The sequence below is a fragment of the Haemaphysalis longicornis genome, unplaced genomic scaffold (genome assembly GCF_048455015.1).
Source record: "Haemaphysalis longicornis isolate Haplotype H1 unplaced genomic scaffold, Haemaphysalis longicornis Haplotype H1 scaffold_7, whole genome shotgun sequence".
NCBI lineage: Eukaryota > Metazoa > Arthropoda > Arachnida > Ixodida > Ixodidae > Haemaphysalis > Haemaphysalis longicornis.
This window is the reverse complement of record NW_027526422.1, coordinates 192,731,866-192,759,808: the sequence shown is the minus strand read 5'-3', so window position 1 is coordinate 192,759,808 and position 27,943 is coordinate 192,731,866. Positions and strand designations below refer to the sequence as shown.

Genomic DNA, 27,943 nt, shown 5'->3' with positions numbered 1-27,943 from the left:
AAGTGTCGACATGTGGCGCATGAGATGGTCGGGGCTTGTGCCCGCTGGAATGTTGTGCACAACGCCTTTACAGGTGTTCCAAGGAGTGGCGGGGTAAATGGTGACCTGACAAAGACGGTCTTCGAGGTCAATGCTGGATATTTGCTGAAGTTGTTTGCTGATCTCAGAGTCTAAGCAGAGCAGAAAGGCAAGGTTTTTGACATTGTCGACACGAACCATAAACTTGGCAGCTTCGGCGGGAGTACGGGACGACTTGTTGAGGAGCACTGCATGGAGGGTGCATGGGTCGTACTTGGAGAGGTTGAGATAGTCACCAGGGCGTAAGACAAGAGTGGCTTGCAACTGAGGAGCGGGGCTCGCAGAGTGTAGAAGGACAGGGTGGTTCCAGCCGTCTTTGTCTTGAACGTATTTGGGAGCCATGTCGGAGGGAGCAAGGGGCTGGCCGGTAGCCGGTCGAAGGGCGCGCCGCTGGAACCGAGCAGTAGTAGGCTTAGCGGACGCGCCTCAGTTGAGTGGGGGCATAACAGTCTATGAGATGGTGGAAAGCTCACCAAAATTGTTCAGGGCATTCCAGAGATGTTCCTGGAGCACAAAACAACCTTGGGCTGGTGTAGAAAAAAATTTACTGGGTTAAACTCGCCGAGAAATACGGAACCGCTGCGGTGGTTCGCTGTCCGAGAGAACGTCTTCTTCTTCCTCCAGGCATACGGGTAGACATGGGGCGGCGAGTTGACCGGGCCATGTCAAGAAGAGTGAAGCGAGCATGCTCCATAATCTTGAGGGGATCTGAACCTCCCGCACTCGCCATGTCATAGCCCCAGACTGGGTTTAGAGCATTAAAGTCACCGGCGATGAGGATGGGACAACCTGGATGTTTTGCGTGTTTAGCGAAATCCACCCAAACCGAACACGTGGGGCATGACCACTGCGGGGACGTACATAGCAGGATACGAAAATCACTGCATTGTGACTTAGCTGAACTTTGACCGCAACGGCTTCTTGCCACGCGGGGCACCAACTTTGAAGGTCAACGGCTTGCTGGGGATGGCACGTGAGGACATATACCACCGCTTTACCCGTGGCGGTGCAGGGGCGTTACAGTAGTCAATGATTGTTGGAGACGCATAGCTGGTACAAAAGGGGATATGGGGTAGGCCATTCGCTTCCTGAAGCAGTAGCGCCCGTGCACGAAGTGAGCCTAGGCGGATCCGTTCTTAAAGGAGCCATGAAGAGAAAATACAACTTTGTTTTATTTGAAAGAACTAAGATTCTGTATCTCATTCAGCTCCATTACAGCCACAAAAGATGTTTTTTTAACGAAATAAAAGCAAAAAGTATTTAAAAACTTTCAAATTTTGCGCCAAAGTGACGTGTTATGAGCAAGAATGATGTCATAGGGGCTAACAATAAAACATAATTTTCAGTGCCTTAACTGCACGCTAGCATTTTAGGGATGCGGTCAAATGAAACCAGATGCCCCATTACAGGCGTCTAGTCATGTGTCTTCGCGACAGGTCAATTAGGCGGCCGCCAATAGCAGAAACAAGGTTCCATGACGTCATAGAAGCGTTGTGGGAAATTGGATAGGGGGTCGCGACTGCTTAACACGTTTTCTTTCATATCTCGGTTATTTGTTCGAAGATTGCGATGATATTGGGATCAGTGTTATAGGGACTAAGCAGATTTTGCAATAAACCTAACTTGTATTTTGTTTTCATGGCTCCTTAAAGTTAACCAGCTTTATGGGGCAGGCCCCGACAGTTCCATTATACTATAGTGTCCTTGCGCGTAGTTACAGGTACGGCAGGTGCATTATTTAGCGGAAGCATGCTGCAAGATTCGTGGTTAATATGTGTAGCTGCTGCACCACGTAGTTAAGAATGGAGCGAGCATCGGATGCTGACGAGATCGAGGCTGCTGCTGGTAATAATGCCGGAGGAGGTGGAGGCAAGGGAGAAGTTGACAGAGGAAGTATATCTTCACATGAGCTCTCTTTTGCAGCAGCACGCTTTAAGCGTCTCTGTGCCAGCTACTGGGCACGACGAGCGGTCAAATTCGCAAACTCCGTTTGTATTGCCTGGAGGCGAAGATCTACCTCTTCAAGGGGAGGGGAATTCTGGTCGGCCTCTTGAAGACGGGATCGCTGACGAGGTCGGCGCAGTCGCAGCGCCTGGCTGTATGAAACCAAATTCATGAGTGGTGTGGCAGAGACCGGTCCTGCTACGTTATCTGCAATATCGTCGTCGTCGTTGGAAGCTAGGAGTTCGTACCAATTTGAAAGCGGGAGCCGTTGATCAACCTAACACGTCTGGAAGCTCTTCACAGGCGTACGTGGCTTGGTGTTAAGCTTCGTCGGGCACTTTCTGCCTGTGATATCGTGATCATCAGACTTGCACATCCCACAACGAAATTTAGGGGCATTTTTGTTTTCAGCAGCCCCGTTCGGAGTCACCGAGGTTAGAGCAGGCGGTGGATTTGGGCAAGAGGTGCGCATGTAACCCTGTTGCAAGCATTGGTAACAAAATACTGGCCTCGTCTTGTGAGGCCGGGGGCGAATGATGCGTTCATTGTATATGAATCGCACCAGTGGTGCCGGAGGACCAAGAACTGTCACAAGGCATGTACGACGACAGACCAGACACCGGGCTAGGAGCACTTGATGCTTCCATCGTCGGATTGTGTCCCAGAGCACGTCGGAGGGCTCACCGGCATCGACGCCCGAGACAAGATAACGGCGGACAGGAGTACCACCTAGGAGGTAAGCTTGCACCAGCAGGTGACCTCGTGGGGAGCCGGGTGTATGAGTTAGGCTGTAGAGCTTGTGAGCTGCCTCTAATGATGCTACCAACACAGAAATTGAGCTGGTATCTCTGTGGAAAGTGTAGCCATTGGGACTTTGAGGATGCAGACATGCTGAGAGCGTCTGTTGGAGTACTTTTGTTGATTTGGCGGATGTTGAAATTCTGCTTCCGTTTGATGGCTACTTTCAAGGAAGCTGGTTAAGCATCTTTATTGCCTAATGGGAGGCCACCGGGATTCAGGCGGCAGGGTACCTTACCGTCAGAGTGAACACCGTTGCCTGCTGCAAGGTTCATCGGGGCATTAGCGCCCTCAGACTGACGTGGCACTAAAGTTGAAGGATCAGTGCAAAGGCGTTTGTCGGGGCTTTACCCTTACAAAAATGGGTTCTGAATTTCTGTTGACGTTTCATTGAGTTCTCATTGATTCAACGGAAAATCAACAGAAACTCAATGTTCATTGAGTTTACACATTGAGAACACAACGGAATTTTCGTTGTGGTCCGCACAATGATTTTTCTATTGTGGAGTTCTTGTTGACTTTTTGTTGTATTTTCAGTGACTCATGGTGATTATTTGTGAAACTCAATGTTCATTGAGTTTACACATTGAGAACACAACGGAATTTTCGTTGTGGTCCGCACAATGATTTTTCTATTGTGGAGTTCTTGTTGACTTTTTGTTGTATTTTCAGTGACTCATGGTGATTATTTGTGGGCAAGTCATCAGCAACTGATGCCAAATACTATCTGCATGCTTCTTCGACATGGACAGCCACGTGCACTAAAACTTTAATACCCACTGTCCTGGATGTATGAGCCTAATTAGGCAGCATCTTAGCATATTTTTGTGCAGTGTGAGTGTATTAAATAAGTTGCATTTTTCAAGGAAGTTGCATTTTGTACAGGCAGCCAGCTTTCACAATGCAACTCTCAGCACTTTCTTGTACCGGTACATATATCCCAGCTGAAAATATGGCAACATATTCATACGACATGCATGATATCATAACGATTTCGAGATGTCTTCAATATCACAAAGATTTCAACGAAAATCACATAACTTTTACGGCATGTTGTCGACACCTTATGAATTCAACGACATTTCGTTGTCCTCAACATCATGAAGGTCCAATATCGCAAAGATTTCAACGACTCGTCGAATAAGTATAACGACATGTCTTTAATGATAAGGACTTTTACTAGATGTCGATATACTGCAAGATTATAAAGGTCTGATATCGTAAAGAGTCAAACAACATGTCGAAGATCAACAACATGTTCATGATATAAAGATTTCAACGATGAGTCCTAGACGTTCTGCAACATGTCTTCAAGGTATTCTTACAACATGTCACATATCGCACAAATCAGCGCGTCATGTCTGATGATTTGTGTAACATCTCGCAGACAATATATGTTCTGCATTGTCAGCATATTGGAAGCATGCAAAGTACAAGATACAGCACAAGGTAAAGTACAGTACAAACTCTGATAACTTGCACTTTCAGTGTGATCGAACAAAATTCAAATTCTTGTTTATACTGTTGTTTTATCAAGGTTTCTAGAGTGCATATTTCAATTTCAGCCATTCAGTTAACCCATAAAATTCACTTGTCCATACTACAAAATATCCGCTGCTTCACCACCAGCTAAAAATTTGTCTCCAGATATCATTAAACAGCAGCGTCTATATCTGGTATAGACGCTAGACGAAAACGTTTGCGTTCTGATTTTTCCCTTCTAGACGGACGATAGCATAACGACAACGATGTCAAGATATGCTTTGACTCATACCACGGCAAGCACAATCGTTTGTTGCTGAAGCCTCGGTTGCTCTTCGTCAACAACAAACTGAATCTGCCGGACAGTTTTTTTCGATTGCGTGTTTCCATTTCTGCGCAGGCCGGCGGGGGCGGCCCATGTTACATCTTTTTCGCTCGTCGCTGCCGCCCACAGTACCTGTTTGCTGCACTTATTACGTCGCCGCCACCACATGCTTCGGTCTCTTTAATATTGCCTTGCATTATATCCCAACTTGTTACAAACTCAGAGGTTTTCGCTGCTGTATGCGCCTGACATGCCAGGAGTGACATCGCTTGTAGTTTTAACGCGATGTTGCTAGTCTGCAAGATCGGTGCGTGACAAACAAGCGTTACCAACGCCACAATTCCAACGGCGCCTGCCATTTCCTTCGTGGCTACCGTGGCTTGCGAAGAAAAGATCGCGGGTGACCTGCGATAGCTTTGTTTGAGTCAAATAAGGGAGCTCCGGCTCAATCGCTCGGAGTACTAACAATGTGACCTCGTCTGCAAGATCGGTGCGTGAGAAACAAGCGTTAGAACTGCCAGAATTCCAAAAATGCAGCATTGACTAGACACAAACGACAATTTTCATTGCCGGCTTACGTAGTTATACAATCATTTTAGGCTTCGGCTGAAGTCCCGCCTGTGTGGCCGAGTGGTTACGTCTTCGATTACTATTTTGAGGGTCCGTGGTTCGAATCCTCGTCGGATTTTTTTTTTTTCCCCTGATGAAGGTTTTATTACCTCTTCTTTTTTTAAAACCATAGTAAGCGCCTGTTCCTTGCTTTCAATCACACCGACGTTTGCCACCCTCTTCCTAAACCCAAAGTAGTTCGTTTTCTCGCACCTCCTCTGTAGAGAAACCCGCCGTGAAAACAAAACCAAAACTAACTTTAAAACCTTCTTTACAATTTAAGTATATATGTCAGTTAGTTTACTTTTATTCGCTTTTGCGTTTAAAAACCTCAAATTCAAGTTATAAACACTTTTAATACTTTAAAAGCAGGAAGTTAATTACCAATAACACAATTTTCGTCAAACACAGAAATGCTGCTATTGCAGTCTGGCAACTATCACTCCCTTTTTGTGTGTTTGTTCATGGAGTTGGTTTTGTGCGGAGTGGTAGCTGGGGCGATTTGTTCAGTTTTATCTATTTCAAGCTTAAATCATAGTTATAAAAGCTTTATAGGGTGATGATTGCCCTTCCAACCTACGCGTGTGTTGAACACGCGGGAACGGGAAGAACGATCATCGCCTCAACGATCATCGCGCGTCAAAGGTGGATGACATTGCGTCCGAACAAAGTGTCGGTGTCCTTGAAGGGGAAGACGAGCGTGAAGAAGGATTTTAGGCGGGAAACGTCGTTTCTGCTGGGGTGAGTACGCATTTTTTTGTTTTTCTGTTCTTGTTCGGAACGAGTTCTGGTGCTTGGAGGTCAGTTATTCGGTAGACCCCCATCTCATTTGCTCTCAGAGCCTATGCGATATAGCATACTTGTTTGGCGCCTTGGATTTACCAGTCTACCGTTTCCGCAGCCGTCAGCATCAATTTACGCTGAAGCTAGACCTTTGTTGCGATGCTCGCGCTGTAGAACGCGGCAGCTAATTATTTGACATCACGCAAGGCTCTTAAACACCGGGGCGTTTGTTTGTTATGTGTCTCTCAAACAGTGCCTTTGCGGCGACTGTTAATTCCGTGCAGTGCGCTTCGCAGCTATTACGCTCGCGAGACCGGCTGCCGCCGTCGCGACCCGTCTCGTGGTCTTCGGGCCGCGATATGCGTCGTGGTATGCGTGCCGTACTCGTGAAGCTCACATTCACATACGTGGAAATTGAAGGTGAAATGCGCGCGCGTGGTCTCGCAGGGGCGCCTGCCCACTCAACTCTATTTATATTGGAGAATCGAACTTGCAAAGGCAAGCTAGGCATTGAAATGGAGGAGCCTCAACTAGTACACACCAGTTCCTATTGAAAGCTAGGGATGCATATGGGCTGCTAGCAAGCGTTCCATGCAAATTAGCATAGCAGAGAGCTTTGCATATATCAGGCATACCCCACTCACAGAACCTGCGTGCCTAATAAATACATTACTGTGACCTAAATTTCAGTTTGGGTGTTGCGGGAATGTTCTTGTTAATAAGGGCCTTGGAGGTTACTCATTAACGATTAATAATCTGCTTAATCTAAGCATTCGTGGTTTGTGTGTGCTTTTCTTGTATTTCATCAAGTGCCACCACACTCACAGATTATGCACTTTCAGGTGCTGCTGCTGGCTGTCCGGGTTGGCTGGCTGGCTTTCAGTCCAGTTTCAAAGGCTTTGCCAGGGCCCTCCGTGGCCAACTGACACTGCACCTGCTGTACCCAAGTACTGCCTGGCCTTTCCTTGGTGCTGGGTACGCTTTGCCGCCAGGAATAGTCAATCCTTCATCCATCATCTGGCCGCTTGGACCACCCGTTCAGAAGCCAGCGCATTTGCTCAACGCATCGGTCCAGGCACCGCTGCCACATCAGTGCACCCACTGATTATGTACTTTCAGGTTAGTTATTTCATGTTGGAACCTGTCATAATATATACCTGTTAGCAGTGCTCTAGCCCCTGGTTATTTGAAACAGTTTCATGAAGCAGTGTTGTGCATTTTGAGTGTGTCATTGCTTAGCAGGGATATTGAAGCGAAACTGGGGCCAATGGCTAAAGTGCAAGAATAGAAATTGAACTGACTTTGAAGCAAGTATCCGTATGTAATCAAGCCAAGCAAACATTTAGGATTTTCGATATGGTTTTGAATTTGCAATACAAACTGGTGTGGAGCTACTTTCCATTTTAAGTAAGCTTACAATATTATCTACTTCAGATCATACTGTTATTAATCACACTATACCGAAAAGTACATACCGCAGTCTGTAGATTTTGTCGGCACTTTTTTCGCAGTCTCTCATGACAGGCACTATTCTCAGTGATTGGAGGATAGCCGAGGTAGCACCAGTCTTTAAATCAGGGACGGTACTTCACCATTAAATTTTCCTAACAAGCACCATACGCTAGGTCAGGAAACATTTCATCCACTCTCAAGTTGCTAATTATTTATAATATCACATTCGAATATCAGCACGGTTTTCACAAGGGTTACTTGAGAATTTTTCGCGTACCCAAGCTGCAGCATAAGTGTCTGGTTGATTTTCGATGGCTTCCCGTCGATGAAACGGACCAAACATACCTCCAAAGAACAGAAACGTGCGATAAGGATTGAGCATGAGGGTGATTAAACAGCGCTTCCAAAAGCAGCGTACCACCGGGCTCATTCTGGCAAATTTGCCAGGCTCTAAGTCTGCGATTTAGCGCGACGACCCATTTACGGTGACACTCAAGCGACGCAGGAAATTTGTGCAGCCAATAGACTCCGCACATGCAGACACTTGTTTTGTCATGGTGCACTTCGCACGGTTCTTGCATGAGCACTGTGCGCTTACGCTGATTGTTGGTGCAGCCAGTAACGACGTAATCACGCCTGCCCGGACAAGTAGCTTCTGAACATCGCCAAGTAAAAGGCAATGATGGCAATTTTCCCAGAATTCCGAAAATAAACATCAATTGAGGATAAAAAGGTCAGGCGTCCTGCTGGCAGGACGAAACGTGGCCTCACAGGCAATGCCTGTCAGGACAAAGTGGTGTGGACTGGCCCGCCACCTTAGCGGGTTAGGAACAGAATTGATGGGCGAACGGGACACCTCTTGGAAGAATTAAACGTTCTCCTTAGGCACTGCTAAACTTGTTGCTGCTGAAATGCCAAATAAATGACACCGATTTTCGATGCCGTTCGGGGCGTCTGATATTCACGCATGGCACGGAGCAACAGCGTGGGACTCAGCGTCGTCTGCTCGCCCCGCAGTCCGAAAGAATTGGTGGCGCCCAGTGCAGGATGGAAATTCTTGTCTATCATGTCTGCTGCAAAATATGCCCATGTGGTCGAGATTTCGGCGCATGTAAAGATGCGCAGGTTGTCAAAATTAATACGGAGCCCTCTACTATGGCTCACCTCACAGTCTGTGTAGCGTTGGTGCATTAAACCCGAGAATCAATCAATTATAATTTATGCTTCATCTACATTGAAAAGAAAACACTTGAAAATCTTTGTCCCCCAGGTGGAATCTCTGTCACCGCCACTGTATGTAATTTTATTGCACTCTTACCTCGCAGTCGTTTCCACCCAGATCCTGTGCATAATCGCTCAGCATTGGAAGCTCAGGCGGAGGATGGTCATGCGCTCAACATACCAGAACACTGTCACTAGAGCACCTCTCAAACTCTCGTACTCCTCAAGAAGTGCGCAGCATGCCTGGGGGGGCACAGTAAAAACAGTGCCTCTTATCACACGCCACCACCACATGAAATATCGTTGCAGCTTTAAGTGCATAAATTTTCCTTATTCGAGCCACAGTCATTTGAAGCAATGAAAAATAAAATAAGGCTATCAGCGCGCGGAGATGACACAGACAGTGCAAAATTACCTTATCTGAGCCGCTGTCCGCACCTGTCCAATTGTCACGCTGTGCTAGCTCGCTGTGCTAGCATTCATCGTGCAGCCTGCTTCGTGTCTGTGGTTGTAGGAGGCGTGAACAGCGCAGTGCGGAATTTCGAACCAAAAACAATGCTGGGTACTCCTTACGACAAGGCATTCGCAAACCCACAATCCTGCAGAAAGAACACCAGCCACACAAAAAGTTCCTGCTAGCACCACGCCGCAAACCACATTTCGCGTATGACCCTCGTGCACTGCTAGCCAATGAAAAAATGAAGGAGCAAATTGGCCTAGTTGTAACTAGGGTTCACTCTTTTCAATTTAAATAATTTAAAAATCAATAACAGTCTGCTCATTTTATTTTGCTGAATCGGGTGCTAAAAAAAGGTCAGTTTTTTATAGATAGTTGCATGAGTCAGGGCAAGGCATCGTACTGCCTACTTTGTGTGCATTACAGCCATCTGACTATTTTAGCCACATAACCTTTCATCCAGATTGACCTAACAGCACCCAAATGGTTTTTTTTGCCTTTCTACCACAAAGCAATACACCCACGGTGTACTGCAGTGGGCACTTGGCAAACACTTTAAAGAATTCTTGAAACGCTTGTTTAAACAAGCCGAAAGCATGTTGAGGTATGCATGTTCACCCATGAAAACTAAAAATATACATTTAAATTAAATCTATTCGAAAATAATTTTTAGTGGATCAGTGCCAAAATCTGTAAATGAATTACCGTAATATTCTGAGAAATTGTTCATGGGTACTCAAACTCTTCATTGTCTCGATCCTGGAGTTCATGTTGGTTCAACTGTTTCGGTTTTATTTTCTGCTTGCAGGTTGACATTGGGGGCGGTGTGCTAATTGAGAAGGGGTACCTGGATCAGCTGGTGCATGCGTGTGCGAGTGGCCCTGGCAAATTTGCCAGGGCTCTTTTGCGCCATGTCTTCACTGCGGAGGAGCTCAAGGGGAAAACTCTCTTTGGAGGGAAAGGCAAAGCCCAGGGCGACGCTCCTACAAAGCCAGGATAGGACCAGGTGCGGGTGAAGGCTGTGGTCGGTGAGTGCACATGATTTGCATTTAGAGTGCCAAGAACAAAGCTGTCATCTTTGTCAACTTGTAGCTAATCACCCGTTTTTCTTCATGTGCACAGTGAGATCACTGCATCCCTTTTATGCTTTTTGGGAAAGTGTCTATTTTTGCACACTTTTATTACTAATTCTGAGAACTTGCTGAACACGTTTTCATTTTTTATAGTAAATCATAAATTCATTCTATCTCTTGCAGGCTACACGGGCCAGAAGTTTCCATGTGTGAGCGCCGGTTACATAAAAAATAACCTATCATCGCTTTTGAATCGGGAAATAAAATAAAAAGTGCACGCTGAACACCTTGTTTTTCTTTTTGCATGTCTGCATGAGGCAGAATTTTTAGTCACATGACATGCACTACTGCCACACCATAAACTCGTGTATTGGTGGTGCGATAAAATGTAGATTCTTGTTCAACCTACAATGATCGCAAAAGCCTTTGAAAGAAATCACAGCAGAAACACATTGAGCATTCGTGTAAAACTCAACAACATATCAACAGAAACGCATGGGGCACTCGTAAAAATCTCAACAAAATATCAACAGAAACGCATGCGGCACTCGTAAAAATCTCAACAAAATATCAACAGAAACACATTGGGCACTCATAAAAACCTCGACAAAATATCAATACGAAATTCAGTGGAGACTCAACGGAAAGGCAACAGAAACTCAATGGGAATTCGACGTAAGAAATTCAACGGAAAATCAATGAAACCACGGTGGCCACTTTTCCTGAAAAACTCAACAAATCCTCAACACAATCTCAACAGAAATTCTTTGGATACTCAACAATGTTTGTTGAGTGAATTCAACAAAATTTCTTATGAAACTCAACAATCATTTTTGTAAGGGTACGCCGACTCACCATTGATATTACTGGGCTCTTGCGGCACAGGAGGGTCGCTGCTAGCATCCATGGGGCAGCTGTCGTCGCCCTGGAGCCTCAGAGGCGTCGATGTTTGAAGGGCGAAATTGGAAACCACTTGAGACACCGGCTCCATTTGCTTAAGCATCTGGTGTTATGCCTAGCTAAGAGGTTAGGCCTAGCCGCTGCTTAGAGGCGATACGGTTGTAATGCTTGCTTTCGGGAACATTTCCGGGGCAGGTAGTAGCCCTTGACGGTGCCAGAAAATGAAGGTTATCGCTGTCACTACGTAAAATAGCTGGGAACGTAGAAACTGCAAGAAATCGTATCAAAACACGGAGCCGAGGAAATGACACGTCAGAACCATTCGCTCACATACACAATACGTACCCCCACAAACCCAATACAGATGTTCTTGTTATCTATTGAACAATGGGTCGAACCGAAAACATACCGTTACGGTTAGGGTCCGAAAGAAATGATTTCATTCCGGTTCAGTTGGACTAGGCTGGACTGGAAAAGACTTCATTGAAACAAGTCCTGCAGGAGGCGGGAGCCGGATCAGGGCTCCGCCTTAACGTGGCTGGCGTGGCACCTTCTTCTGCGACCTTACTCGTCACTTGCCCCTTTTACGGATCCCATGCCTTTCGAGCCTGGTGACGACCTGCTGAATGGGCCATGACTTGTCTGTTTTGCTTGCAGATTCGATGGCGCTCTGGAGTTCCGCCGGATACTCTTCGAAGCTTGCGACGTCTGGGTCGGCGGTGCAGTCCCTCATGATGTGCGAACAATTGGGCGGTCTTTTCTAACACACATTGCACTGGTCACTCAGGTGCTCGTCCGGGTACATTCAATGTAACGCCGCCGGTGACGTTGTTGACGCGGCTTGAAGTCTGAGATGTATCGCTTCCTCTCGACCCAGCGCCCGGTAGCGTGGCGGGTACGCTTGTCGGGCCAGCCGTAGGGTCTTCAGTGTTTCGTCCTAGCCCTTGGGTCTGTCCTTGTCTTTGCATCCACCACTCACACTCGGTACAAGTAGCTACGTTTGGTTTGCAGCGTTTCACAGAGCGCGCTTCCCTGTGGTGCGTCTCGTTGTGGTCCGGCGAGTACGCCTCGCTCCGGTAACTTGATCTCCCCCGCGTGCAAAGCGATCTTGCGGTCCGAAAGAAAGTCTCTAATGTAGTCGTAGCTTCTCTTTCCTACGTTGAACCACGACGACTGCGCCACGATGGCCGAGTGCTTCACCCGGTCGATGGCGCTCTGCAGGTCGAGGCCCATGATTGCAGTCCTTCGTCTCTTTCCCGATCATCTCCTTCTGCGGCTGCAACATCGCATCTTGAGTGCTCAGGCCCCTCCGGAACCCGATAGAGTCCGGAAACAGTCCCCTTCTTCGGGGTAGTTTTTCCATCGTTTCGACAAGACGTGCTGGAGGACCTGCCCCACGCACGACGTCAGCAAGATGGGTCTCAGGTTCTAGATGTTCGACGGCTTGTCCGGTTTCGCGACCAGCACCGTCTTCGCCTTCTTCCCATGGTTCGGACGCTTCCCGCTTCGGAAACACTGGTTATAGTGCCGCGTCAGCGCCTCGATCAATGGGTCGTCCAGGTTCATCAGTGCCTTTTTCAGAACCTGTCAGTTCCCGCTGTCCACCTGGTGTTCACATAACCCAGGCCAGTCGCTGCCTCGGCCGTCGTGATGTCTCGATCTATCTATTCGTTGGAAGCTCCCGCATAATCCGGGTGTTGCTCAGTCTTCGTCCCCGGCAGGTATTTCTTACTTAGTCGCTTGATCAGCTCGTCCACGCCGAGGATCTTCTCGGCCTCGCACATGACCCGGGCCTTGCGGTTCTGCCAATACGATTTGTTAGTGGTCTCGTCGAGGAAGTGGCTTATTAGGGACCAGGCTCTGTTTTGAAGGCTGCCATCGCTACGGCTGCACACCTTGTCCCAGTGCTCCCTACAGAGCGACGGGCTCTGCTTCGCGATTGCCCTGTTCAGTTCCGCAATTTCTTTCTCAGTTTTATGTTCTAACGTTGCTTTTTCGAACGCTCCTTGATCGACTTCTTTGGTTCAGACAGGTGCACCAGCTTGCTATCGACGCATGCGACGTCCTCACCAGTTTCTTCCTTCTTGGTCGCCCCTCTTTCTTTCTTCAGCTGCGCCGTTCACTCTACGATGTTTGCGATGTCTCCCGCCGCCAGGTCGAACCTCCTCTGTTTAGGAAGGCCTCTCACTCAGTCCACTAGTCCTCAATCTTGTGACCACCGCCGCTGATCAACTCGACCTTCAAGATGTTGGGGTCGCTTCCCAGGCATTCGCCGGTCTTCCGCCACGTCCCCTCTCTTCCGTTCTTGACGCATCGCGCTGGAACGTTTTAGGTTCAAAACGCGTACTACTAGAACTCAGGATTACATTCGTTTTTTGTTCGCGCTTGTTTGCATGCTTCTATATCGCTCAGTGCTCGCTTTAAGCTTAAAATCAGCAGCTCTCTGTTTCGAATTTCACTTCTCCTCTGTTTTCACAGTTGGGATGGAGCGTATATCAGCATGCGCCGTGTTCGTAGAGAGAGACTTACTATATTTGAATACACTTATGCAATGCATGCTTCACCACGCCTCCGGTTTTACTTTTGTGGAGATGGCCCTGTTTTTTTTTCATTCATTCATTCATTCCTATGTGCGTACTGCACCGACAACTTCGGTGGGCAAACACGGATGTCTTCAAAGCATTGCAGGGCGTAAACTCTGCACAAGCATTGTTACTTGGTGCCATTGCAATGACCCGAATCATAGAAGCAACAGTTAAGTTTCGATACAAAATGGCTAGACTAACACAATACTTCATTTGGCGCGATCGACCTTGCGTTATGCGAAGTCAAGTCACGAAAGCAGAAGTGAACGTGGCAAAATAGTGTGCGCTAACATGTAAACGCCTTTGGCCATTTAAAGCCCGACGGGCATGCAAATCCGCAATGTGCACTAGATCGACACGTTTCAATGCCTTCAAAACACTCCGTTCTCAACGCAGACTTGTGCCAATGATCTAACAGGACATATCTAAACTTTCGATGTTCAAGAAATGTTGATCGTTTAAGCTCTAAGCGTTGAAACATCGCTTAGTTTGGTGTTTGCTGTTTTCGTACCCATTCACTATCCAACGTATCGCTGTGTATGTATGTAATTGGAACATTTTGTTGCGCCCGCCTTAGAGTGCCAGAGTTTATCGTTCGTGTTAGCGTCGTCGACGTGCTGTGTTTTTGCGTTTTGGTTTTACCGCTAAGAGGGTTTACGGGTATACGCTACGGTTTTATCACTATTTGAATACGCGCGCCTAGTGGCAGGTGAGACAAAGGGCCGGGTAAGTTTGGAGACGGCATACCTATGTGCCGACGTGCCGCTAATTCAAACTCAAGCACAGATATGGGGAGCCGATGTGTCGAAGAAAACAAATCCACACGTATTGTGAGCGCAACCTGTGGCAGTTATGAACGCCCTCCTAGAGCTGGCTGTCACGCTGCCGTTGGAACCCCATTCGAACCTTTTTTGTCTTGATGCGCTGATTGAGAAGCTTAGAAAATATTGCAGGTTCCTAGCGAGTGCACCAGCAACACTGAGCCTGATCAGGTGGCACGCTCCGCGCGTTTATTGCATTACTTTCGAAGGGCTGACGCACGCAAGCAATGTCTGGCGGGTGGGATATAAGCAGGAACGCCGGAAAAGTTTGGAAAAAATGGCCATTTTTTGAGCGGAAGCGCTTGCCATGTATACATTTCGTCAAAATGTTGCTCTGCTCGGATGGCTTTGCTTCCCAAGATGGGATCATATTCTCAGTTTACAACCTATTTTTATTTTACAGAGGGTGTGAATGGTTTTCTTGTTGTGCACAGAGCATGAGCTTTTTATCATCCACCCCACTTGGAGATGTTGCTCTGCGCGACTGGTTGAGGAGGACCAGCAACAAGTCATCTCTTAGGATGTACCGTGCAGGTATTAGAAGCAATTCAGTTCTCATTCAGTTCTCAACGCGACGAAGCAGCCCACATTTTGTGAGAAGGATCCGCTACTCAGCCGTAAATATAGGTGCACACTGGAAAAGCAACAATCTTTAAGCAATCTGTGGACACTGTGAGAAAAAATGCTTCAGGCTATATTTTTCTCCGAAACCTGCGTAAAAGAGCGACAAATGTTTTATGAGGCAAAAATCATCCTGAATTGGGTTCACAAGTTGTAAGGACAAAACAGGCTTCTCTTAGCGCCTTTTTACGTTACTAGTACGAAATTTATTTGACGTACTATGTCATTAAGGAACACAATAACGACTTCCTGGCATCCACACACGCTGTGCGCGTTCAACAGTGGGCGTTCAAACACACATTGTTTATTAACGGCACTTTGCACCTTGCATAGAAACAAAGCTTATGCTGCGAAGCGGAAATATTTTTCCTCGCAGTTGAAATGATAACTATCGTTTGTTTTTATGGTGGAAGTGAAAAATCAATAAAAAGCGAAGTAAAGCGGAAGATCACAATTATCCTGATCACCACAAGGGATGCCAAACGTTTGGACAAGAGAAATTGAAACGGTTTCCGAAAATCACTGGTAGCTCAAAAGCTTCTGCCAACATATCCAATCGTTAGATGACACATTTCTTAGTGTGGGTGAACATTTGCAAAGGTGGCCGAATACCTTATGTAAGGTCGGCCGACGATCCGTCTTGGTCTTCAGGTTCGTGGGTATTCCGGGGTTTTCGCTTTCAGACCTGCACGAAGGTTGAACGGAAGAAGCGCCATCCGCCGTAATAAATCAGAAGGCAGAGAAAGAGATGGAAAGAAAGAGACAGAGAGAACAAATAGAATGGCAAATGATGAGGTTCGCTGAGCTGTCAAGCTGGCTTGCTACACCAGATGATAAGTTAAAATAAAGAAAAATAAATATAAAAGTCTGTTGATGCGCGCAAACTTCTGAGCTAAAAAACCTAACATTTTCTCAAACTCTGTGCGGTCCTGTGTTCTGAAAAAACGCGAAAATTGCTTTGTTGTAGGTGCAGTCGGCTTGTGTTAAACGAGGGACCGAGAACAGCTCTCAGGTCAAGTCCCCGCCCCAAGTCGCCTGTGCAAAGATTGTATGACTTTCTGCTTCTGTACGATGTATTTTGAACGCACTCATATAACACGATAGATGTCCTGTCATGTGAAACGTGTCGAGCAATGAGATAAAGATGCCCGATGGATTTTGTACAGGTGATGTCCTATGTACGCCAAATTCAAACGCAGTTGATGTTGTATAGCTTGGATTGGTGAGTCCCGGTGGCATCCTAAAGCCGAACGTAAGGTAGAGTTGGTTCAGGGGTGCGTATTTCTGCCTTGCGTCAGTCCAGATAGACATCTGCGCTTTCCATGCGCTCGAGGATGACAGTATTGCCAAGCCTCTTTTTGTGAACTGGATTTTCATATCTAGTAGACGTAGAATGTGGCTGATGAGGCGGCATTGTTGTGCTCTAACTCGCGTAATTGTAAGCTAAACCTTGTCTTGGGACCACCGAAGATTGCGTGGCTTGCTGAAGGGATACTTGAAAACAACTTGTCGCCTTTAGCTTCCCGAATACGGCAAAGAAGGCGGTGAGCCAAAACGTTGCGTATCTCGGCCCGGGCTTCGCGGTGTAAACTTGCATCATACCGTATCACACACATGGAGTCATTATTGTTTTGCAACTTCATTTCCGTCAACGTTGGATGCGTATTAGGAGGCCTGATAACGCAATTATTCATCACCAACAAATCAATAATCATCACCATAATCATCCGCTTTTTATTTCAGTTTGAACTTACAAACTGAGTTTGAGTGAGTGAGTGAATAAGCTTTACTTAGAAGAGCTGCAGGCGCTGATGGTTGGCACCCGCTCGGTGGGGGTCCTCCTCTAATCCGGAAAGCCCTGCTCAGCGCTGGCTGCCCTAGCCCTCTCCACGAGGCTACGCTGGACTGAGAGGTCGGTGATGGCCAGCAGGCCCGCCCACTTCTCGGATGTTGGGTGAGGATTTGGGTTAAGGGATGGGGTTTTCTGACACTGCCATAGCATGTGGTACAGGGTGTCAGGTTGGGGACAGAAATTACACGTAGCGTAGTAGAGGTTGGGGTACATGGCATGGAGGATAGTGGAGTGAGGATAAGAGTTCGTTTGAAGTCGGCAAAAAGCAATCGCCTCTGCTCTGGATAAATGGTGTCGTGGCGGGAAAGAGTGAGGAGAAAAAAAACCAGCGACAGTGCACTGCTTGACGGCGTCTCTCCACCCTGACAAGTCATCAGTGGACACAGGACAAAAGCACCGTGAAGATTAGTACAGATACGTGCGCACTTGCGCCACAGATATGAATATGAACCCACTTCGCATCATTGGTTTGTAACTCACCAAAAATCACGCGAATGGCCGATAAAGCCACAGTACTTAGTTGGTCGTTGATAGTAGTGTTCTAAAACTCTGGTACGATATAATTAACCATAAAAACCCATAATTAGTTCGGCAGTGCAGTAACAGAAAACTGTTAGGTTTTCGATCTCCGAAAGGAGCAGTACTCGTTCAGTCAAGAAAGCTAATAAGTAATATCGCCGCATTTGCTGAGGATTGAGCTTGCCTTACATAGAATCTTTGTTTCACACACTGTATCATTTCGTAGATAGGCCAGTGAGATTAGGTTAGGCAGACAGTGAAACTCCTTGCGGAACAAAAAGGCTTCATAGTACTCGACAATTTCTTAGGCAAAACGAAGACGCAGCAAGAGTTCGTGGCCGATTGTTATGTGCACAGAAGAAAGACGCCAACGCTCCTCGTAGGCGATATGCCTGTGAGCGACAAAGTAGCGCGGAGGAAGATGCGGAGCTTCATAAAGTTCATACATTGCGAGGGGTAATGCCGCCGTCAGGCACGTCCTTTGAAGTGTGAAAGGCGAATGGCAACAAACGTGTCGAAACAAATTAATTGCGTTGTACCGACGCATTGCTAGACCTATACGGGCAAAGGGTAATCGGGGCTGCAAACCTGTAGGGCGAACAGCTCCAAGGCTGTAATATAAAAGGGGTAGGGCTATGTCCGTTCTGGCGGCGCGTTCATGGATGCCTTTCCGTGCTTAGGTGTCTGTTCACCGTATCGCAACAGCTTGGTAGCACAGCATGCGCTGCTTCCCAGCGGGCCAGGTCCCCATAGCCTAAGAAACAAAATCTGCCTGTCACGTTGATTTAGGAAAGGGGTATTTGGCTCCTGCATCCTGGTGCCTGATAGAGTGGTATGAGCGCTCGGTGATGTAACTTTCGTCTTATTAGCCTAATGAAGCAATCAAGTTGGTTTAGTGGCTGTGGCGGGTAGTATGCGATGCGAGCCGGTGGTTTTTATGCTGTGACCTGAGCAGATGTGTATGGCGTTTGTGTTGTCTTCGGATGTGTATTTGAGAAGTATTGAAATAGCCTAAGATCATTCCGCTCTTATGCGATTTCTGGAGAGTTTTATAGGGGTTATGAAGGCAAAGTATACGTTTGTGTCATTGAAGAGACCACTGTGTTCTCGTAAAGAAAGGTGGCCTTTTCACTGCATAATTTCCTGAAATAAAGAAAGAAAACAGATGAGGTAGGGGTGACTTCCCAGGCACTTTAGGGCGATTTCGGTATGACGTCACAAATCCTTGTTTGCGCGATTAGCCACTGCTGAATTAAGCCACCACCAAAAGCATGAGTGGGTAATTGCATGGTGTGACCGCTAGTTCTCGGTGATAGCACTGCGTGAATGCTAGCGTGCAACTAGCACACTCATAACTGTGGTTATCGTCTGGGCTCTTTTGGGTCATTGCTCACCACACTGCGTCACCTCAGCCTATATTTGAAACGTTTTTCGATATTTCTTTCGTTCTTCTATTCAAAATACGTCGTTCGTGGCTGTAGTCGAACTGAGTGAGTGATCCTTGGCTAGTTCTTTCAAATTTATTAAGGTTGTATGGCCCCTTTAAAGCAGACGCGTTTCCTGTCCTTCTTTTATGCGTATCACCAGCTTATCTCGCATTCAGCCCCATAGCAGGCTCCGCTCAGTGCACCGTAGCGCGAGCCTCCTAGAGGAAGGAAGTCAGTCGTCATTCGCCACGGTGGCCGTTTAGTCGCATATCGTCGTTTGTCAGGTTCGCACCGCCGCTTCACCTTTCAGTACGGCATTGCAGCATCGCCCGGCAACAGATGGAAGAGTATTTTGAGGTGCTCACTAAATAAAGTGAACTTCTTCGCGTGAACGCATTTTTTTAAGACTGCCCCCTTTTTGTGACAATATCTCGGTCCCGCGGAGGGTCCAAAAAATGTGGCTGCAATGGCGACTGCAGTTGCGAGATTTGCCAATAAGCTGCCTCATAAAATTAGACCCTCACATTTAGGTGTCTGACGATGCCAACTAAGAAGGCTCTCTAGGGTTCTAGTACAGGTTTATGTTGTGTCGCATATTTCTTAGTACCATCTACAGCCTAGTGCCAGTACAACGGAGCGGAAGAGTGACGACGTCACATGATGTGCCACATGGAAAGGCGGCCGGGTCCCATCGGGGATCGTATCTGCGTCGTAGTACAGCTGTGATTGCGCCGTCATGTCGTGCGTACTGACTCCGCCGTAGCTGATGCCGCTCTGCATGGGCTCCGCGCATCCGCTCGGGTCCGGCTTCTCGTTCGCCTGTACACGACAACCAGGCAAGCAGTCAAGGAGCACAGCTGTACGACAGTGCTTGCAAGGCTAATTTTAGGTTTCCAACTTTTCGTTTCTTTGGTTTTTGCTATGTGACATCGTATACCCAACAGTATGTTTCCTTGTTGTGTCTTGTTAGCCGTCCTTGTGTACCAAACACCACTTATAATGTAAAAAGGCGCTTTTTGTGCCACTGCTGGCTAATCGCGTATGTTTTATTTTTTGACCATGTTTTGTTGTCTACCTGCTGACCTTGCCCCTCCACCTTGTGTATTACGCCTATACTGGTCTTTAGAAAAACGAAGTGGTGATGATGATGGTGGAGCCAAGGTTTGGGACAGCGTCGTTCGGCGAATAACTACACATTATGCAACTCCATGGGCTTATTTTTGCGATGCGGGTTTTCTGCACATTAGTTTTGATAGGGTGAGTTATTTCGTACTCGAACAAAAACACCTGACGAAAACATCATGTGTGGCCACAGTAGAACGAGGGCTGAAGTATAGCGTATGCCGGATGTTTTGCACAGCCACCCAAGAAGGTGTCTTGCTCTGCGGATGCTAGTGCATGCTCTTTTGTTATAAAATCCTGGTAGCGCAACAATGATTCCACAGCCACACAGCCACAATAGAGAATCCTGGATGGTTTTGCGGAATGGAGTGCTTTTGTTTGTGGCCACGGCAAAAGAGGTACAAAACAGCCGTGCAGTGTTTAGAGCGGTTCGAAGTAGGGCCAGGAACACTGAATGTGAACGGAAGCGGTGAACCTGCACCCATACGGTAGCCATTCGGCCCTAGTCCTGTGGTTTCTCGCCTTCTTCTTGGCTAGGGCGCTTTTGACGCAGCAGAAATGCACAGAAAGACGAGTGACCGCGAAGGTCGTGATGCCGAACGTAATCAGGATCACTGAGCTCAGAGGAAGGACTGGTGAGGGACGGAGAGAGAGGAAAACGAGCAGATAACAGTCCATGAAGTTGCTCTGTTTCAGGCATGAGAAGAGCATGTCATTGTGCACGCCACGGGAGCATTGTAAAATAGACAATAAGAGCAGAGTCTAGAATTCAATGTTCGAAGTCAATCGGAACCGAGACAAAATATCCGTCTCGGTCTTGCCTCCCTAAGCGTAGCTCCATCACGTTAATGTTTTTAGAAACCCGCATAAGACAATACCACGGAACGGATCTGTTGTGTTGCATTCGGCTTATTGTAAAGACTGTTCGTGCGTACTGCTACAGCTTTCACCCACAGTGAAATATCTGGGTCTTCATTCTGGCGAGAACATGTCCGAGGCGCTTCAGGTTGAATACGCCTCGGGGCCGTCCCCGCTCAATTATATAAACAAAATTTATTTCCGCTCTTTACCTGCTCCGGCTGGTTTTCAAGGCCCTAGAGCAGTTTATTTTGCAATATGGAATTTCAGACTATGGTTCCTGCCCAGAAACCAGAATGCACAGAATAGAATAGAAAAGTTATTGGATCGAAAATCTTATACATACTATATGCTACTGAGCTCGAAAGAATGAACAAAGGAGTAAAAACGTACATTGCTGCCGTTGATTCTTTAATGGTTCTGTATAAGCGTCTAGTACATCTGCGAAACTTCTTTTGCACCCTATATAAAAAGTAGTACAAAGGGTAAGGTTCTACGCAAAAGAGACCGTTACGAATTGCCTAGAATATTGTCACGAAGACAAGGACGATGCAGTTGTGTTGAATGAGAAACACGTTTATTGGAGCGAACTTGTGCTCCCCTAACAACTCAAAAGAATACAGAGGCGGCGAAGCAGCGGTCCACAAAGTGACTTGCACAGGCGAGTGTCGTCGAATCGAATGCCCCGGCGTCCGCACTGCAGGCTTTTTATCTTTTGGCGCGCGTGGTTCTCGAAACGTCGATTCGCATCGAGAACATAGTAGATCCCAGAAGATTATTCTGGGCTGTTCACATTAGATCGGAATGCTCTCCCTATCACAACAGATAACACATGCGGCACAGAAAGAAAGAATGGAACACGCGCTTCCCTTGGCGCAGAGATAACACAGACCGGCGCAGACTGGCGGTAAAAGCAAAACACAACTAAACAAACCCAATGTATGGTTCGCGGCATTACCCCCCCCCCCTCTAAGAGTGCATCGACCCGATGCTAACATAAGCGACAGTCCGAACAAATGAAAATAAAAGTTCGTCATCGTCCGTAGAAAGGTTTTAAGCGAACCACGCGGACGACTTCAGGCCGCGTGCGTCGTCGTGATGAGCCGGAGTCACCATCGGGGATCACTTCGTAGGTAAGTTGGCCAACACGTCGTAGAATCTGGTAGGGTCCGAAATACCGTCGCAGGAGCTTCTCGCTGAGTCCGCGTCGTGGGATGGGAGTCCAAACCCACACACGATCCCCTGGTTGGTACTCGGCGTCTCGGCGTCGGAGGTTGTAGCGGCCCGCATCCACCAGCTGCTGGTCCGTTATACGAACTCGAGCGAGCTGGCGGGCCTCCTCCGCACGTTGAAGATATCCGTGGACGTCGGCGTTGAGGTCGTCGTCTTCTACGTGCGGAAGCATGGCGTCGAGCATCGTAGTCGGCCTTCTACCGTAGACAAGCTCGAACGGCGTCAGCTGTGTCGTCTCCTAGATAGCCGTGTTGTACGCAAACGTGACATACGGGAGCACTTCGTCCCAAGTCTTATGTTCAACGTCAACGTACTTTGACAGCATATCTGCGATTGTTTTGTTCAGACGTTCTGTTAGTCCGTTCGTTTGGGGGTGGTACGCCATCGTTCTTCGGTGATCCGTGTTGCTGTAGCGTAATACTCCTTGCATCAGCTCCGCAGTAAATGCCGATCCGCGGTCTGTGATTAGGACTTCCGGGGCTCCATGTCGCAGCACAACTTGGCTTATAAAGAACTTTGCCACTTCTTGTGCAGTCTCCCTCGGAAGAGCGGCGGTCTCTGCGTAGCGCGTCATGTAGTCTGTCGCTACGACAATCCACTTGTTCTGTGATCGTGACGTAAGGAACGGGCCTAAAAGGTCCATTCCAATCTGTTGAAATGGTCTCGATGGGGCGGCGATCGGTTGCAGAAGTCCGGCGGGTCTTGTCGGCGGCGTTTTTCGTCGCTGGCAGTCACGGCAGCTCCGGACGTAGTGGGTGACGTCAGAGGTAAGGCCGGGCCAGTAGTACCTCGCCTTGATTTTTCCAATAGTGCGGGCTGTGCCCAGATGTCCGGAAGACGGGTCGTCGTGGCACGCTTCCAAAATTTCGTCACGAAGGTCCGCGGGGATGACGAGAAGGTAATTCGCTCTTGTTCCAGGGCTGAAATTCTTCTTCACAAGGACGGAGTTTCTCGGGCTGAATGCTGGTAAGCTGCGTTTGAAGGTCCTAGGAACGGCAACGTTGCATCCCTCGAGCTACTCGATTATGACGCGTAAGTCGGGGTCGGCACGCTGCTGGGCGGCTAGGTCGCTCTCCGTCACGATCCCGAAGAACGCGCTGTCTTCATCAGAGTCTTGTGGTGGCGGGTCGACGGGGGCGCGGGACCGGCAGTCGGCGTCGGAGTGTTTCCTGCCGGATTTATAAACGACTGTAACGTCGAACTCCTCCAGGCGCAAGCTCCACCGCCCAAGACGGCCAGAGTGGTCCTTCAAATTGGCGAGCCAACACAGCGCATGGTGGTCTGTTACAACCTTGAATGGCCTTCCTACACGTATGGGCGAAATTTTGAAATCGCTCATATAATAGCCAGGCACTCTTTCTCAGAGGCAGAATAGTTTTTCTCCTCCTTCGACAGACCACGGATAGCATAGGCGATTACCCTTTCGCAGCCGCTTTGCTTTTGGACAAGGACGGCACCCAAGCCTATATCACTGGCGTCCGTATGCATTTCCGTTTCGGCATTTCCATCGAAATGAGCGAGCACGGGCGGGCTTTGCAGGCGTTTTTGCAGCTCGCAGAATGCTTTTTCTTGGTCGTTTTCCCAGCTGAAAGGGGTGCTGTCTTTCGTCAAGCGCGTGAGTGGCTCTGCAATGCGTGCGAAGTTTGCGACGAAGCGCCGGTAGTATGCGCACAGCCCGAGAAATCTTCGCACGCCCTTCTTGTCTTTCGGCCTAGGGAAGTTCGCGATAGCTGAAGTTTTTGCCGGGTGAGGTAGGACTCCCGCGGCGTTGACGACGTGGCCCAAGAACTTGAGTTCCTCGTATGCGAAACGGCACTTTTCAGGCTTCAGCGTCAACCCCGACGTACGAATGTCCTCGAGTACAGACTCCAACCTTGCAAGGTGTTCGTCGAAAGTCTGGGCGAATACCACTACGTCGTCGAGGTATACGAGGCAGGTGTGCCACTTAAGGCCAGCTAGCACAGTGTCCATGACTCTTTGAAACGTCGCTGGTGCTGTGCACAGCCCAAACGGCATCACCTTGAACTCGTATAGGCCGTCTGGGGTTATAAATGCAGTCTTCTCTCGGTCTCTCTCGTCCACTTTAATTTGCCAGTAGCCGGTCTTCAGGTGCATCGATGAGAAGTACTTCGCGTGGCAGAGGTGGTCGAGGGCGTCGTCGATTCGGGGGAGGGGGTACACGTCCTTTTTCGTGATTTTGTTCAGTCGCCGGTAGTCAACGCAAAACCTTAATGTGCCGTCTTTTTTCTTTACGAGTACGACGGGCGCAGCCCAGGGGCTTTTCGATGGCTGTATAATGTCATCGCTCAGCATGTCGTCGACTTGAGTCCGGATGGCTTCCCGTTCGTGTGAAGAGACGCGGTACGGTGACTGTCGGGTAGGTCGGGCTCCATCTTCGGTTATTATTCGGTGCTTCGCTAGAGGGGTCTGACGTAGTTTTGCGCTCGACGAAAAACATTCGCTATAGCGACGCAGCAAAGCCAATAATTTTTTCCGTTGTTCTTGCGGTAGCGCCAGATTCACGTCGAATGGCTGCGGGAGCTTGAATGTTTCTACGGGTTTGCGTTCAAAGTCGGCGACTGCGATCACATCACTTGCTTCTTGCGTTTCTTCGAGGAAGGCAATTGCAGCTCCTTTGTTTAAATGCTGGTACTCTTCGGTGAAATTAGTGACCAAAACGTGAGATTGGCGTTGCTTAAAGTGCGCAATGCCTCTTGCGACGGAGACACCGCGGTCGAGAAGCAACCTTCGATCACTCTCTACGATAGCGTCGATGTCAGAAGCAGCATCCTCACAGTAGACGGCGATCATCAAGCTTGCGCGGGGTGGCAGGGTGATGTGATCGTCGGCGATCCTGACAGCAGCACGGTGATCGGGGTTCGGCTGCGGCGTCGTGGAGTGATTGGACGAAAATGTTATCGACTTGGTCTGCAGATCAATTATTGCGCCGTTGTCCGTCAAAAAGTCCATTCCGAGAATCACGTCGCGGGAGCAGTTAGGCAGAACGACGAACGCCGCAGGGTACGTTGTGCCGTCTATGGTGACGCGCGATGTGCACGTTCCACTTGGCGTCACGAGGTGGCCTCCTGCTGTGCGTATGTGCGGACCGTCCCATCTGGTCATAACTTTCTTCAGTTTAGACGCAAATGGTCCGCTCATTACCGAATAGTCAGCTCCCGTGTCTACGAGGGCGACTACGTCAAAGCCGTCGATGGACACCTTGACGTCAGACACCTTGCGAGAGGTACTGGGATCGATACCCAGCACCTCCACCAGATTTCACGAAGACAAGGACGATGCAGTTGTGTTGAATGAGAAACACGTTTATTGGAGCGAACTTGTACTCCCCTAACAACTCAAAAGAATACAGAGGCGGCGAAGCAGAGGTCAACAAAGTGACTTGCACAGGCGAGTGTCGTCGAATCGAATGCCCCGGCGTCCGCACTGCAGGCTTTTTATCTTTTGGCGCGCATGGTTCTCGAAACGTCGATTCGCATCGAGAACATAGTAGATCCAAGAAGATTATTCTGGGCTGTTCACGTTAGATGGGAATGCTCTCCCTATCACAACAGATAACACATGCGGCACAGAAAGAAAGAATGAAACACGCGCTTCCCTTGGCACAGAGATAACACAGACCGGCGCAGCCGGGCGGTAAAAGCAAAACACAAATAAACAAACCCAATGTATGGTTCGCGGCAATATATACCGACTATGGTAAACGGTGCCGAGAATACTAGGTGCCTTTTACCTAAATCAGTTCCAAAACAAATGTATTCGTTAAAAAGTTGGCCTCACCCCTACCTGCACTCGGTCTGCTCTTTCTCAACTTCAAATCCTCCACTCCTAGATAGCTCAGGCTTCCCAATTCCTCAGACGCTATTCTAGCGGCAAACGAGTCATCTAAGAGCCGCACCATCTCCGCGTTCTGGACTCTTTCGCGACATCTCGATTGCTGTGCCCTGTTTGCCCCGGGTCGAACACAGTTGGCTCCTGGGGGCGGCGGGACGAACCGCTCCTAGTGTGGATGGCGCTCTGGCGTCGTCTGCTTGTTCACGTTGCGCGCGGCGTAAGACTCGTGGTGCAGAAGATACATAATAAATATGTGCACTTGTTTTGCACTAAGCAGTGGCATAGTTACCTCTACATGCGGATTTTGTCTAGAAACGCAATAATCAGCGGCTGTTGGAGGATACCGTGCTAGTTTAGCTCCACAAAACATCGTCGCCGTAGTCACCGCTTGAGCATGAAACGTGTTATAAACGTTGTTTCGACACATTGCACTTTCCTTATTGATGAGTGCAGTCGTCTACCGTTTCAGGAACGTCAAAGGGTACTTTTTACAGGTAGCGTGGCGGTTATTTAAAGGACAAAAGTTTAGTACACGAAACGGGTAAGAAGCGAAAAGGTGCGTGCATACCCGTACATTTGCCTCACCCTTGTAAAGTTGCGCGGTGTCCTTCTAGAAATAAGAAACAAAGAAAAACAATTACACTGCACCCGACCCGTCCGCTATTGCCCATACATTATGCGGGTCGTATTTTACACCTGCTAACGCGCCTGTGTGATCGAATTCTTCCCGTACCTTTCTGAAAAGAACTACCATTTTGGGACAGTCGTTGCTTATACTGTGTTCGTATATTTATGTATTATTTAAAATACGTTTCTGTTGATTCGCAAAGTATTCCAGGGGGATTTCTCGGTAACATTAAGCAGATGTGAGTTTGCATAGCTCCTGTAGCACTTCGTGTGTCATTTAAAATACCCCATTTTCAAATCAAAACATGAATCCCCTTGCCCAAAAATGTGTTTCACTCAGCAGAACCCAATGCCTATTACGGTCAGGTCCTAACCCCTTAAGGTGGACCGAAGTTTAAAGGAGGAAAAATTGCACAATATAATTGTCGTTGTTGCTCACATGTGTGGAGTGCGTGCCACGACTCGCTGATTTTGTTTCCCTACGATGCTCGCTTTAAATACCATTTAGAAAAAGTCGAGCAACAATTCCTGGACAATCTAGGTCCAAAAGGGTGGTTTATCAGTTTTCAATGTACTGGAGTTTATTTGTTGAAGTACTGCTTTTTCACCGTTACGGAACATGACGCCTAGCGTACTTCCAATTCCAAGTAATGCTGATCGCCAACGTTGTTTTTTCCCGTTACTTGGTTTCTCTGCTCACTGCATTTGTAATGCTGGCAGAACCCCTCCGCCACCAAAAAAATAAAAATAAAAAGCGCGCAAAATTTTTATCCGTGGCTTTTCTAACCAATCCCCAAGAATTAAGTGACAAGTCAAAAGCGAGGTTTAGTTTACAACACAAAGCAGTTACCAGGAACCGCTGCGCTATTTCATAACGAGAATTAAAAAGAAACTTTGTACTACACCTGCAACAGGGCAACTGTCATCTTTATGGTTCGTAAGCGACATTACGCAAGAATGCAAACACATCTTTCTGCTCTAGGCACCTGTTACATTTTAAAAGGAACGCAAGACGCAACAGTGCAGCAGTAACAGAAAATCTGTGCTCACTGTAACGTCTCAAAAGCTTGGTTTACACACGTACTGTAAACATGCTTGTCACTTTGCAATAGTCTAGCTAAACGGAGATGTTGATTGTACTGCGAGCGTTAGCAATTTATTCAACAATTTCACTTGCGATGAAAGCCCTAGATAAGTGACTCGACACTGTTATTCACCAAACCTGCCTTCACAGTCACTAAATTTTATTTAACGAAAGCTGCGAGCAAAATATCCGTTTGAGCGGTTGCATTTATATCTCCGCG

The 27,943-nt window shown here is 47.8% G+C and overlaps 1 long non-coding RNA gene across 2 annotated transcripts; it reads left to right on the top strand.

The window, feature by feature from the left end:
* Positions 1–5,368: 5,368 nt before the first annotated feature.
* On the top strand, positions 5,369–10,425 carry LOC144147356 (uncharacterized). Of its 2 annotated transcripts, XR_013317902.1 has the most exons (4): positions 5,369–5,977; positions 6,862–7,138; positions 9,958–10,177; positions 10,406–10,425. It is a non-coding gene; the product is annotated as an uncharacterized LOC144147356 (long non-coding RNA). The 2 variants fall into 2 exon arrangements; XR_013317901.1 differs by having other exon boundaries at positions 5,382–5,977; positions 9,958–10,420.
* Positions 10,426–27,943: the final 17,518 nt, after the last annotated feature.